General features: G+C 44.5%; 1 long non-coding RNA gene across 1 annotated transcript; it reads right to left on the bottom strand.

Annotated features, from left to right (window-relative positions):
• Nucleotides 1-2367: 2367 nt before the first annotated feature.
• Nucleotides 2368-11548, bottom strand: LOC122203941. The gene is made up of 3 exons (XR_006195412.1): nt 11033-11548; nt 2739-2858; nt 2368-2552 (listed from the first exon to the last, which is right to left on the bottom strand). It is a non-coding gene; the product is annotated as an uncharacterized LOC122203941 (long non-coding RNA).
• Between the last annotated feature and the right edge of the window lie 3193 nt (nt 11549-14741).

Below are 14741 nucleotides of genomic sequence, written 5' to 3'. Positions count from 1 at the left end.
CACCTCAACTGTGTGGATCTTCCTTCTTACTCTTCCATCTGCATGCAGCACCCTCTCCTGGCCCCTCCTGCTCAGACCCCTGGGCCCTCCCCATCTCTCTCCTCCTTGAATAACTGGGGTTCACAGTCCTCTGTCCTGCACCCACCCAGATCCCTTTCTTCCCCTCCCTGGGGTCTCCCTGTGCTCATCCACTCCTGGGACCTCAGGACCACTTCCTCCCCCCAACTCCCAGTGTGGGCTTTCAGGTCTGAATACTTGAGTTGTCAGAACAGAGTGAGAGGGAAAGAGGAGGTCAAGGGCAAAGCTGGGCTAAACAGCATCATTTCCACCACTGGAGGACATGCCCTATCCCAGAGAGGTAGAGACCCCATAGGCAGAAATTCCCCAGGTAATAGTGTGCTCATCACCACAGCTGGAGACCCCATGAGTGGTGGGGGGGTCTCTTCTCCATGAGACAAAGACTCTACAAGTGGTGGTGCCCACCTTGCCATGAATGGAGCCTCCTCACCAAAGCAGATCCACTGATGTTGCCCGTGGCCCAAGGCAGCAGAAGCCAGGGGGCCAGACCAGGTGTGATGGCTGAGCCACATCATCGCAGGGCATCCTCACCAAAGTCATGAGAGGACAAAGCCTGAGAGATCTGACCAGGGTAGCAGCTACCTCAGCGCCCCAGTCACTGTAGTAGACACCCACATAATCCCAAAATGCACGAGGGCAAAGGAACAAAGACAGCTTGTTCACCAGCTGAGAACATGTCCCCCCAGGATAGTCAGACAATGGCTGAGTAAACACCACATTCTCCTTCATCTGGTTTAGTTCATCCAACAAGTACAAGCTGAAATGTAATCCCAGTAATGAGAATGAACTCAACTAAATACTTACAACTTTAAAATTTTGCAGATAATCAACTTAAGACTTTTTTTAAGTTTATTTATTTGAGAGAGGGTGTGAGCGTGGGAGAGGCAGGGAGGGAGGGAGGGGGGGAGAGAGAGAGAGAGAGAGAGAGAGAGAGAGAGAGAGAGAGAGAGAGAGAATCCCAAGTAGACTCCATGATGTTAGCACAGAACCCAACATGGGGTTTGATATCACAAACTGTCAGATCATGACCGGGGTCAAAATCAAGAGTTGAACGTTTAACCGACCGAGCCACCCAGGTGCCCCTCAACTTGAGAATTTTTAAAAGATATTTTAATTTGTAATAAAATTTTGCAACCTGATTTTTCAAAAGTAACAAGTTACCAGTGCCTATTAAAGTTCTAAATCATTTTAGTTAATAGGAATGAGTCAAGAAAGGATGAGTATACAACATAAACGTTATAAAAAACCACCTGTTCTTCAAATGAAATCCTTACCCATGTGGGCAGGAGGCTTTGAAAGTTAATAAATACATTTAAAGTTTTAAATGGAGACACAGACACTTGGTTTGGCTGTAAACTGATTCTTTGTTTCTGGTTGAATATGTAAGACAAATATGATGAGAAAATGCAGATCTGTTCGGGAATTAATTTACCCAGATCTTATTGAGTAAGAGCTTCTCTCATCTAGCTTTCATGTTCATGATAATTCCTTTCAGAAGTTCAGTATCTGAAATAGAAAGGCACTTTTAAAGGTAGAGGTTACTCCCTTAACCATATACTTGAAGAATAAATTCTTCAGGAAAGATCACAGAGGGAGACTGACATTGTATATTTGTGTGTTGATTTTTCCTTAAGAAAAAATGGAATGAAAGAACAGAAACTTTCAGTAATTGGGTAATATAATGAAAAATATTTTGTTGAACATATATTTTTCCAAATATTTGACTATAGGCTCATCTGGAGAATATTAATAATGGCTACCAAGAATCCTTCCCCACCCACCTCCCCTCCAGCAACTCTGTTTGTTCTCTGTAATTAAGAGTCTCTTATGGTTTGCTTCCCTCTTTTTATCTTATTTTTTCCTTCCCTTCCCCTCTGTCCATTTGTTTTGTTTCGTAAATTCCACATACTAGTGAAAAAATGATATTTATCTTTCTCTCCTGACTTATTTCACTTAGCATAATATACTAGTTCCATTCACATTGTTGCAAATGGCAAGGTTTTGTTCTTTTTGATCGCTGAGTAATATTCCATTGTATATATGTACCACATCTTTATCCATTTGTCAGTTGATGGACATTTGGACTCTTTCCATACTTCGGTTATTGTTGATAGCACTTCTATAAACATTGGGGTGCATGTGCCCCTTTGAAACAGCACTCCTACATCCTTTGGATAAATACCTAATAGTGCAATTGCTGGGTCGTACGGTAGTTCTATTTTTAATTTTTTGAGGAAGCCCCATACTGTTTTCCAGAGTGGCTGCACCAGTTTGCATTCCCACCAGCAGTGCAAAAATATTCCCCTTTTCCCACATCCTTGCCGAAGTAGGTTTTAAATAAACATTATGACCCCAATAAATATACATGCAAAGGTCAGAGAAGTCAATTCATGAAAGAATAGACACCTCCTTGACTCCCACTTGCACAGAAAGCGAAGTCCTCAGCGTCACCTGTGCCTTGGCTCCAGGAAGAGCTGCAGAGAGAGAGAGAGAGAGAGAGGACACATGAGTGCCTGCTCCTGTGGGGCTCAAATCTGTCCAGAGGGGATCGCTCACCTCTCCCCCAGCACCCCAACAGGGGCACAAAGGACACGACCACTTGTGCACCTGTGGCTCTGTATTGTGAAGAAACAACAGGGCTTTTTCCTTGGGTTTCTTACCTTTTCTGATCTCTACGAGGCATTTATAGTGTAGACCACTTCTCTCTTAGGACCTTCTCCTCCCATAAAGAAAATTCAAGGCCCAAACGGTTTTCAATGATGAATGAATGCTATCAAACCCTTAAGGGCAAAATACATACACTCTGTCAGAAAATCGAAAAGAAGGGAATGCTTCCTAACTCACTTTATGAGGCCAACATAACCTTGATACCCAAACCTGATAAATCATTACAAGACAATTAAACACCAATATCAGGAACATAGATACAAAAATTCTCACCACATATTAGCAAATCACTAGTAGGTGTATATATATGCATAAGAGTGTATGTGTGGGTGTATATGTATGCACATCTCTCAGTGGAGTTTACCCCAGAAACAAAATGTTGGTTTAACATTAGAACATTTATGTCATTAATCACATTAAGATTGTATTAAGAGAATGAAGGAGAAAAATTGTACTATCAGATGCAGAAAATCATTAGATAAAATTCAACACTAGTTCATGATGAAAATGCTCAGCAACCAGGAATGAAGTTACCCAGTTGATAAAGGGCATCTACAAAAAGTACCTATAACTCATATCATAATAAATAATGTTTAAATAAATAATCAATGTTTTTACCCTGATAGGGTAACTAGGAACTAGGCAAGGACGTCTCTTCTCACCATTTCTATTTTACATTGTACTTGAGGTCCTAGTCAGTGAAATAAAACAGGAAAGAAAAAAATAAAATGCATAAATACTAGACGGGGAGAAGTAAAACTGTATTTGCAGACAATGTGATTTTCTCCACAGAAAAGCCTAAGGAATCCACAATACAACTTTAAAACTGAATAAATAAACTAAGCAAGGTCATAGGATGTGACAGTCTTCTTATTTCTTATTTACCTTAATACTCCAATCCCATGTTATACTTAAAATTTTTTATACTATACTTTCCCTGTTTATACTACTGTGCAGTTTCTGTCTCCTGGTTGGATACTTCCTGATACAACTGTCAGAAGAAAAAATTACCTTGACCTCTACTAAATACAAAAAAATTAATTTTAATTATATTGTAGCTATAAACAGAAGAGCTAAAACTATAAAATTTCTAGAAGAAAATATAGGAGGAGATCATTGTGACCTTGTGGTAGGCAAAGAATTCTTAAGTAGGACACAAAAATCACTAGCTATAAAAGTTGATAAAATGGACTTCACCAAAATTTAAAAAGTGTCTGCTCTATAAAAGACATCCTTAAGAAAATAAAAAGGGGGGCATGTAGGAAAGGGTTAACTCTATGGGCCTGGTTTGCTCACACCCTGCATATTCCCATGGAAGGCATGTTTTCAGAACTGGCCCTTGGATAGCTCCTGGGAACTGAGCTCCTAAAATGGTCTGTTGGGTAAGAAAAGTGTTTTTGCAAGCCTGAGGCCTTCAGGCACCCTGGCCTTGCCAGATTGTCTAGATAGCTTACACTCACAGTGTGATTCATGGTGGGCACCTACTTCCCATCTGGGAGGCCGGAGCTTTAGTGACAGGTCAGTCATGCAGTATGTCTACGTGGCTGACCTCCAATACAGACACTGGATACCTAGACTTGGCTAAGTTTCCATGGTTGGTGACACTTCACGCATGTTGTCACGCTTCACTGCTGAGGGAATTAGGGACATCCCTTGCCACTCCACTGGTGGGGGATGCATGGAAGGTTGTGCATAGTTTCCTTCAGACTTTGCCCCATGCACCTTTTCCTTGTGCTGATTTTACTCTGTATTCTCTTGGTGTAATAGGCACCAAGCATGAGACAATAACTTCTGCGTCCTATTAGAGCCCTTCTAGTGAAACGTCAAGCCTGAGGGTGGCCCTGGGGACCCTAAGGCAGTAAGCCACAGACTACAAAGAAATATTCACTATATATGTGGTAATGCAGACAATACACATAAATATACAAATATAACACATACAGAACACATACATGATAACACATACCTATACACATATAACACATACATGGTAAAGATCTTACAACTAGAGTAAAGAAAGAGTTCTTATATATCAAAACAAGAGATCAACCAACCTAATAAAAAAAATGAGCAAGGGACTTAGACCTTCATAAGATGAGATATAAAAGTGGTGATATGAGCATATGAAAATATGCTCACCATCATTAGCCAACAGGAAAATCCAAATGAAAAACATAGTGAGGAAGCACCACATGCCATTAGAAGAGCCAAGATTAAAAGGACTGACAATACCAAGTGCTGGCAAAGATCTGGAGCAAATGTAACTCTTGCACGTCGTTAGTGGAAATGTAAAATGGATTGGCCACTTTGGAAGTTTCAGAGTTTTTTTTTTTTTTTTTTTTTTTTTTACATAGATAAACATATACCTATCCTATGAGGCAGCAGCTACTCCACTATTAGGTGTTTACCCAAGAGAAATAAGAATATATGCCCACAGAAAAGCTTGTATGCAAATGACTATAGTAGCTTGACTCATAAGAGCTAAAAACTAGTGTTCATTGACAGGTAAATGTATTGTGGCATGTTCATACAAGGAATAACACACAGCAATAAAAATGAATGAACTGCTAATACACACACATGATATGGATGAATCTGAGAAACACTTAGTTGAATGAAATAATTAAAAAAAAAGCCAGATGAAAAGTGGTACATAAAATATGGTTCAATGAAGTCCTCCCTTCCTTCCTTCTCTCTTTTCCTTCCTTCCTTCCTTCCTTCCTTCCTTCCTTCCTCCCTCCCTCCCTTCTTTTCCTTCCTTCCTTCCTTCCTCCCTCCCTCCCTTCTTTTCCTTCCTTCCTCCCTCCCTCCCTCCCTCTCTCCCTTCTTTTCCTTCCTTCCTTCCTTCCTCCCTCCCTCCCTCTCTCCCTTCTTTTCCTTCCTTCCTTCCTTCCTTCCTTCCTTCCTTCCTTCCCTCCCTCCCTCCCTCCCTTCCTGGCCTACCTTCCTTCCTTCCTTCTCTCTTTTTCTTTCTTTCTTCCCTTCCTTCCTTTTAATTGAAGTATAGTTGACGCACAATCCATGAAGTTCTAAAGCAAATTCTATGATGACAGAAGTCAGTCTGGGGGTTGCCTGAGGTGAGGAACACTAGGAATTGAGTACAGAGGCATAATGGAACTTCCTGGGGTGTTAAAATTTTCCCTGCCTTAACTGGGGTGGTAGGTACACAGATTTATATGCCAAATCCCATCACATCCCATTTTATTGCATCTAAATTATATGGCAATAAGTAGATTAAAAAGAAACTAGCTCTTCTCTGTCTCCTGCACCTGCTCTTCTCATTCTGTCCCACCCATCACCGTCACACCGTCTCCTGAAAGAACCTCATCAGAGTCTACAGCCTCACCCTTCCCTGGTACTAGGGCAGCTACCAAATCCTCTCTCCACCCCAGTCCCCTCCCTGGTGCTCTGAGTCTGCAGTGGCCTGGATTTCCCCCTCCGCACGTCGCCAGCATCTGACTCATTACATTTCACCCACATCATCCACTCACTGGGTGTCCCCATCTCAGGACATGGCACCTCCATTTGTCCAGCTGCTCAGGCTGGAAATGGGAGGTTCCAAGGCTGGGTCTTCAGCCTCACCTCTGTGCTCTGATATCAAGCCCTACAGTCTCATCAACCCAAATCCCTCTTCCCTGTCACCTCCCCCACTGCCAGAGTTCAAGTTTGAGTCTCCTTTTGCCTGAACTACTACAGTTCAGGCCCTCCTGGCCCTCCTACTACTAATGCTGACCACAGCTCTGGCAGACGGTCTAACAGCAATCTCATGAGACCCAAGCCAGAAGCACACAACTAAGCTGCTCGTGAATCCTGATCCACGTGAATCCTGACCCACAAAAGCAGTGTGGGATAATACATGTTTGTTGTTGCTTTAAGTCCCTAAATCTTGTGGTAATTTATTATGCAGGGATAATTAACACACACACAGTGAAGAGAGAAAGGGACGAATGAAGTAGAGAGATAAAGAATGTGGGGGAGGGGACACAATTTTAGAGATGAGGTTCAGAAAAGGTTTCCTTTTTTTTTTCTTTTATTTATTTATCTTGAGAGAGAGAGAGACAGAGACAGAGAGAGCACAAGGAGGGGAGGGGCACAGAGACAGAGAGAGAGAGAGAATCCCAACCAGACTCCACAACATCAGCATGGAGCCCGACATGGGGCTCAAACTCACAAACTGTAAGATCATGACCTGAGCTGAAATCAAGAGTCTAATGCTTAACTGACTGAGCCACACAGGCGCCCCCAGAAAAGGTTTCCTGATGAGAGGGTAACAAAGCATGAGGAGACAAGCCACGTGGGTATTTGGGAGAAAAGCATGCCAGCAGACAGACTATCATGTAGAAGTGTGCCTACTGAGTTCCAGACACAGCAGAAGGGCCGGTGTGGCCGGAGCAGAGTGAAGGAGCCAGTGACAGAAGATGAGGTTGGAACTCAGAACTGGAGACCAGATGGCACAAGACCTCACAGGCCATGGTGAGGCTCATTCTGGAACAGGATCATCTGGCTATTAGAGGAGAACCAGTAGAAGTAGGGAAACTAGGTAGGGGCTAATCCAACGATCCAGGGAGGGGTGGTGCTGAGCAGGGGGGAAGCTGAGAAGGGGCACAGTCTGGATACCTTGTGAAGAAAGAGCCAACAGGGTTTGTGAATGGATCCAAGGCAGGATGTGAGGAAAAAACGCAGAGTGAAGAAATACTCCAAGATTTTTGGACTGAGCAGCTGGAAGAAAGAAATGATCGTTTGTTAAGATGGGAAAGAGTACAGGGGGAGGAGGAGGTCTGTGTGGAGAGCAGGAGTCCTTATAGACATGTTAAGTTCCAGGGGTATTAGATATCCAAGGGGAAGTGCCAAGTGGGCAGGCGAGTAGTGAGCCTGGAGTTCAGAGCAGAAATCTGAGCAGGAAACATAAATTTGGGAATTATCAGCACATGTGTGGCAGTAAAAGCTGCAAGACTGGATGACGCTTCCTCAAAGTCGGTGCAGCTATAGAAGAGGGGAGGCTTCTGAAGACCCAGCCCTGAGGCCCTCTGGTCTTGGGGAGAAAGGTCTCTCATCTTAGGGGCTGTGGGGGACCAACATGAAGACTGAGAAGTTCCTGGAGAGGCAAGTGGAAAACCAGGAGAGGCGCTGTCCCACGGCCAAGAGAAGACAGTGATGACAGATCAAACAACATAGAATTTGCTGGTGGACTTGACAAAGATAGTTGTGTTACCATTGCAGGGGCATAAACCTGCTTAGATGGGTTCAAGACAGACCTGGAAGAGAGTAATTAGGTACAGCAAAAATAACTCTTTGGAGGAGTTCTGGTTTAAAGGCAAAAAAAAAAAAAAAAAAGGAATGGGTGGTTGGTGGAAAGTGGGACAAGAGGGATTTATTAATAGGGAGAGGGGATCTGGGTGGCTCAGTTAAGCGTTTGACTTCAGTTCAGGTCATCTCATGGTTCATGAGTTCGAGCCCCACATAGGGCTCTCTGCTGTCAGCACAGAGCCTGCTTCAGATCCTCTGTCCCCCTCTTTCTCTGCGCCTCCCCCGCTAACGTGTGTGTGCTCTTTCTCTCAAAAATAAATAAACATTCTTAAAAATTTTTAATGCTTAGTTTTGAGAGAGAGAGACACAGAGTGTGAGCAGGGGAAGCGCAGGGAGAGAGGGAGACACAGAATCTGAAGCAGGCTCCAGGCTCTGAGCTGATAGCACAGAGCCCAACAAGGGGCTCAAACTCACGATCGTGAGATTATGATCTGAGCCAAAGTCGGACGCTTAACGACAGAGCCACCCAAGCGCACCAATAAATAAACATCTGTTAAAAATAGGGAGAAATAATACTTTCAAATTAGTAACTATCAACCTGACATCTGAGATCATTTTAGATCCTTGCTTAGTACTGTTTCTTTTTTTCTTTTTTTTAATGTATGGAATTGTTTTTTTTTTTCAATAAATATTGAAATTTATTGTCAAATTGGTTTCCATTAGTACTGTTTCTTTTTTTTTTTTTTCAACGTTTTTTTATTTATTTTTGGGACAGAGAGAGACAGAGCATGAACGGGGGAGGGGCAGAGAGAGAGGGAGACACAGAATCGGAAACAGGCTCCAGGCTCCGAGCCGTCAGCACAGAGCCTGACGCGGGGCTCGAACTCACGGACCGCGAGATTGTGACCTGGCTGAAGTCGGACGCTTAACCGACTGCGCCACCCAGGCGCCCCCATTAGTACTGTTTCTATGTGAACATTCCACTGGGCTTACCAGTTTCAAAGTATTATATAATATAGTTACTAAAATAATTAGCATAATATGACTGGGAAAGCCCACAAGAATGTTTGCCAAAAAGTTAAGAGGAGCTCTCTCTGGGGCTTGGGGGATTAATATTAAAAAAATTTTTTTATATGTTTATTCATTTTTGAGAGAGACAGAGACAGAGATCAAGCAGGGGAGGGGCAGAGAAAGAGAGAGACACAGAATCTGAAGCAGGCTCTGGGCTCTGAGCTGTCAGCACAGAGCCTGATGCGGGGCTCCATCTCATGAACCATATCATGACCTGAGCCAAAGTCGGACGCTTAACCAACTGAGCCACCCAGGTGCCCCTTGGGGGATTAATATTTATTGTGCTTGTTTCGATTTTCTAACACTTCTCTAGCACCTGTGCGTTACTTGTACTGGATGCTTCTTTACAATAAAGGAGAGATATTTTCATCACAGCTCACGAGACCCCCTTACTTATGCCGTTACACAGATGCTGACACTGTCTTTGGATATGCACAAGCTCTTCCCTCTCCTTGTGGGCCTAGTGTGTGCCAGGCCAAGACCCAAACACTTTTTCCATTGGTCACTCAGAACCATGGCCCTGAGGGCAGGCCCCCAACACAGTGCACCACACAAGTGTTCAGGGAATGGACAAATGGACGGACGGTGTCCTGTGACCCAAGTTTTGGACCATTGCTCCAACTACCTGGACACACTTTTGAATCTGAGCTCCTTCCCAGGCCCCCCAAGGCAGGGGTTTTAGGAGTAGGCTTCTCAGGGATGCCCTTCCTGGACGAGGAGAGCTTGTCAGACCCATCAGGGCATGAACAGGCCATGCGACTCAGTGTTCCTTGGACTCCCAGGGTCTTTTCAACTTCTGTTCGCACTAACACCTTAATCATTATTTTATTAACATTCCTTAACTTTTTCAAAATTGTGGTAAAGACACACGTAACAAAACATCCACCATCTTAACCATTCCTAAGTGTACAGTTCAGTAGTGTTAAGTATATTCACGTGGTTGAGGAACCAACCTCAGAACTTTTTCATCTGGCAAAACCAGACCTCTGGACCCATTAAACAACAGCTTCCCATACCTCCTCCACTCAGCCCCTGACAACCACCATTGCACTTTCTATGAACTTGACTACTCTAGGGACCTTACATAAGTGGAATCATACAGCATTTGTTATTTGGAGACAAGGCTCATTTCCATTAGCATAATGCCTTCCAGGTTCATCCATGTCACACCATGTGAGGCTTTACCATATTGTCTTGTAGGGATAAACCAGTTTTGTTCATCCATTCATTTGTGGATGGACACTTGGGTTGCTTCCACCTCTTGGCTCTTGTGACTAACACTGCTATAAACATAGTCTGTATCTCTTTCAGATCTTGCTTTCGATTCTTTTAGATATATACCCAGCAATCATATGGTAGTTTTATTTCTAATTTTTGAAAGAAAAGTTAAAGAATTTTCCAACTGTTTTTCAGTGGCTGCACCATTTTACGCTCTCACCAACAGTGCAAAGGGTCCAATTTCTCCACATTCACGCTGGCATGTTATTTTTTATTAAAAAATTTTTTTTTTTTTTTTTTGGTAATAGCCAGCCTAATGGGATTGTGGTTATCTTTAAAAGATTCTGATTGTGATACACACACACAGGGCGTGCAAGAACCTAATATTGGAACGGACAGTTGTAAAGAGAACATCCAGGGAATTCTTGACACAGGTCATGAAATAAATACTAATGGTGTCCCAGAAACACCCCGGGCCCTTGTCCTGGTAACCTTTTCTATTATCATCTCTCTCCCTCACCTTCCTACACTCCCCAGCTAAACACTCTCTGGCCTTTACAGTATTTTCCTTGCTTAACTTTACAGTCACATCTGAAACAATAGTTTCTGTTTTGCCAGTGTCTGCACTTGGTATAAACGTAATCATTTTGTTAGTCTTTTTGCTTAACTTTGGGTAGGTAAGATTCATCAACGTTCATACAGCTCTCGTTTCTGGGTTCTCTGTATAGAATTTCACAGCAGCAAAATTCACCTTCGGTCTCTTCCAATACAAATCCACAGACAGCGACGCTGTACCTGTCTCCTGGGGCTTTGGAGCAGGGGTCTCCATCGCGCCCCTCGGCAGCGTTCCCCGGACGCGTGGGCAGCTCTGCAACCTCCGGCCCCAGGCTAGGCCCAGAGGCACGGGTCCTGTTCCTGGGGCTAAGGGACAGCCTGCCTGGGAGCCCCGTGGGGTCACACACGCACTTCCGGTTTCACGGTCGCGCACGCGGAGCCCCCTGCGCACTTCCAGGGTCGGGGTCAGGCAGGCTCAGCAAGCGTCCCACATTCCAGCCTGCGCTCACGCCCCATCACCCGCGCTCCTCCCGGGGCTCCGAGTGAGGGGACCAAGGCCGATTTCGGGCTCAGAGGTTTGGAGCTAGCGGGTACGAAGAGCTGTCTCGCAGACTGGACGGACCCGCCTCCCACAGAAATCCAACGACCACCACAAAGGAGCAGGCCAAACACCGTCGCGGGAAAGTGCGCCTGCGCGGACCGGACACGAACTACAAGTCCCGGGAGCTTTTGTGCTGCGCAGACAGACGACTCCATTTCCCAGAAGGCATCGGGGTCCCGGAGCCGCTCTGACCTCCAGATCCAGACGAGCTTGTAGCACAGCTTTCTGGGAAGTGTAGTTCCGGTATCATGCTGGGCCGATGTGTTGTGTGTCTAACTGCAGGGGTATCCAGAGGGTGGTACCCAGGAACGTGGAATTATCCTGTCAGTTCCAGGTGGATTTGGGTAGGTCCTGGCCCATGTTCATCTTTGCGGGAAAGGCTCATTCACCTCGCCCTCAGGATACTAGTGGTGGTGGGTGGGCACTGAAGAGTTTTACTAGGCTTCCTGCCCCTGCTGTCCCTAACCTGGGGTCCCAGGAAGGGACGGGGGAAGAAGTAGGGAAATCCTCAGCCCTGTTCTCAGGCCCAGTGATGCTGATGCTGGTCCACCCTCAGGAGCAGGGGAAGGAGTCCGGGTGGTGGCCCAGCCTTGACACAGTGCTCTGACAATTTCACCCTCCTTGACTTGAACCCCAGCTGCAGCTTTGGCCACAAGTTCTACCCAGCCAGCATCAGCACAGCACAGCTGTGCCCAGGCCTCCCTGCTGTGGTTGTTGGCCTCCAGAATGACCTCTATAAATCTTGTCTCCTGGTAGCCACATCTTTGTGTAGTACCTCCCACACTGAGTAGGGCGGACATATGTAACAAAAATAATATTGTGGATATACTGGTATATAGATTATGAAGCTAGGTCATGAAAGACATTGATTGAAACTTCAACCTTGCTGTCTTGGATCACCCACTCTGGGGGAAGCCAACATCACATCTTAAGTACACTTGAGCAATTTGTGGAGAGTTCCACATGGCAAGAAACTTTGGCCTCCTGCCTACAGCCTGTACTAATTTGCCACCCACAAAAGGAATGCTCTTGGAAGTGGACCCTCCAGCCCTTGGTGACATCTTGACTGCAAACTTATAAAAGACCTTGAACCAGAACAACACAGGAATAGCTAGATATGGGGTACAATAACACAGGTTTATTGTTTTAAGTCACTAATTCAGGGGTAATGTGTTGTACAGCAATAGATAACAAATACAGATAAGAGGGGTACAATAAAACCTTGGATTGTGAGTAACTTGTTCTGCGAGTACTCCCCCAAACTTGCAAACATTTCTAGTAAATTTTAACTTGATAAAGAAGTGATATCTTGCAATACGAGTAGTACATGACGCTGAACGTCACACGATCACAACTGAGCCAATGGTTCTTCTCTCTGTCTCTCTGTGTGAGATTGTGAGTGGTCATCAATGCAATGTCACATTTCCACGAAATCCTCAAAAGGAGGCAAAAGCAAGTGTCATTGGATAGGTTCCTTGTTAAAGTTGTGCAAAAAGAAAAAGATTTCATTGAGCCAATGGATAGCAGTGATTCCATTAGACATAATGAACGTAATTCTAAAAAAATTAAAAGAATTTTTAAAAAGGAAAGAAAGAAAGTCGTCCTACACAATAACCCTCCTCTATCTTGTCTCCCTCACAGCAGCCATGAAGGTTTTCAAAGGTAAGTGCAGGTTAATTTATTTTTTTATATCTTGTGTTTTCTTTATTTTGTATTATATTACAGTATTTTGAATTATGTGAATATTTTTGGGTTGTGGAACAAATCATCTGAGTTTTCATTATTTCTTATGGGGAAATTCGCTTTGATATACAAGTACTTTGGATTATAAGCATGTTTCTGGAACAAATTAATGCTCTCAAACCAAGGTTTTACTGTATGTATAATTAATGCAGATAATTATATCCACTATTTAGAACTAGGATGCTGTGGAAACAAAAACTGGAGTGTGGGAGAAGTTTTGGAACCAGCAAAGGTCAGAAGCCAGAAGGACTTTGATATGAGTGGTAATGAAATCATGATTGCCTTTGAAGAATCTGTTAGATGAAGTCTGATGGTCTTTAAGGATACTTCTGACGATGGGACGCCTGGCTGGCTCAGTCAGAAGAGCATGTGACTCTTGATCTTGGGGTTGTGAGTTCAAGCCCCACATTAGGAGTAGAGATTACTTAAATAAGTAAATACTTTTTTTTAAAAAGCATACTTCAGATGAGAGCTTAAAGGAAATGGAAGAAAATGTCTTTTAAAAGTCAGAGACAGGAATCCATTCTGCATAGTGGCAGAAAGTTTAGCTACACAGTCACCTGCAGTAACTCAGAAAGTAGAAAATGTACCTAATAAACTGGGTGATCTAGCTAAAGAAGTTTCCAGACAGTGTTTAAGGTGCTTCCCTTACTTTACTGACCAAGGACAAGTGAAGTTCAGTGGGACTGTCAGAAGCATGTCTTTTGCTTTTCTCCCTCAAGTCCCTCAAGCATCAGGGCCAGGACATGATGGTGAAGGGCAGGCAGGTCTCCAGGCAGTTCCCGCTTTCATCTTCTTTTCCACAAGTCCTATTGACCTGAACACTTTGGGGTAAGCCCCATGTGAAAAAGATCCTCCCTGGGCTCAGGGATCAGCCTCTACTCCCCTTCTCCCTGGGAGCAACTCGAAAATGAACAAAGAAAGAAAGAGAGAAAGGGAGGAAGGGAGGTAAGGAGGGAGGAATGAAACAAGAGAGAAAGAGAGAGAGGGAGAGTGAGGGAGGGAAGAAGGAAGGAAGGAAGGAAGGAAGGAAGGAAGGAAGGAAGAGAAAGATTGGAGAATAAGGTTTAGTTACCTCAGACATCACAAAAAAGCGATTAACAGCCAACAATGCCTATTTTTATTTCTCCCTGATCAAAAATATGTCCGCCCATCTGGATGACTGACATATGTCAGAGTGTCTGCCCTGCCCACACCTGGAGAGGACCCCCTTTCTTGGCTTTGGCTTTGGGGGCCAGAGTGGACCCCTGGTCAAAGACAGCCAGGCCTGGTTCCCAAGCCAACCCCCCTGCCCCAACCATGGACTGGGAATTCTCACGGGAGCAGCCAGTGTGCCCAGTTGGACTGAGGGTCCTAGAGGACAGTGGGGCCAGGAGCCATTACAGGCTCCCACAAGGCACATGGGGGAGGAGAACCCATGCAGTCCCAGAGAGAGCAGGTCGGCACAGCCCTAATTCCTGCAGGCCCCATTCTCAGCTCCAGCCCCCCGCGTACCTTGGCTCTACTTCCTGCCACTGAATTCTGTGATCCTCTCTTGAACCCCCACAGTGAACTGTGCCTG

Source organism: Panthera leo, chromosome D3, assembly GCF_018350215.1.
Source record: "Panthera leo isolate Ple1 chromosome D3, P.leo_Ple1_pat1.1, whole genome shotgun sequence".
Classification (NCBI taxonomy): Eukaryota; Metazoa; Chordata; class Mammalia; order Carnivora; family Felidae; genus Panthera; species Panthera leo.
The sequence above is the reverse complement of the archived record's forward strand: the minus strand, read 5'-3'. Positions and strand labels throughout refer to the sequence as shown.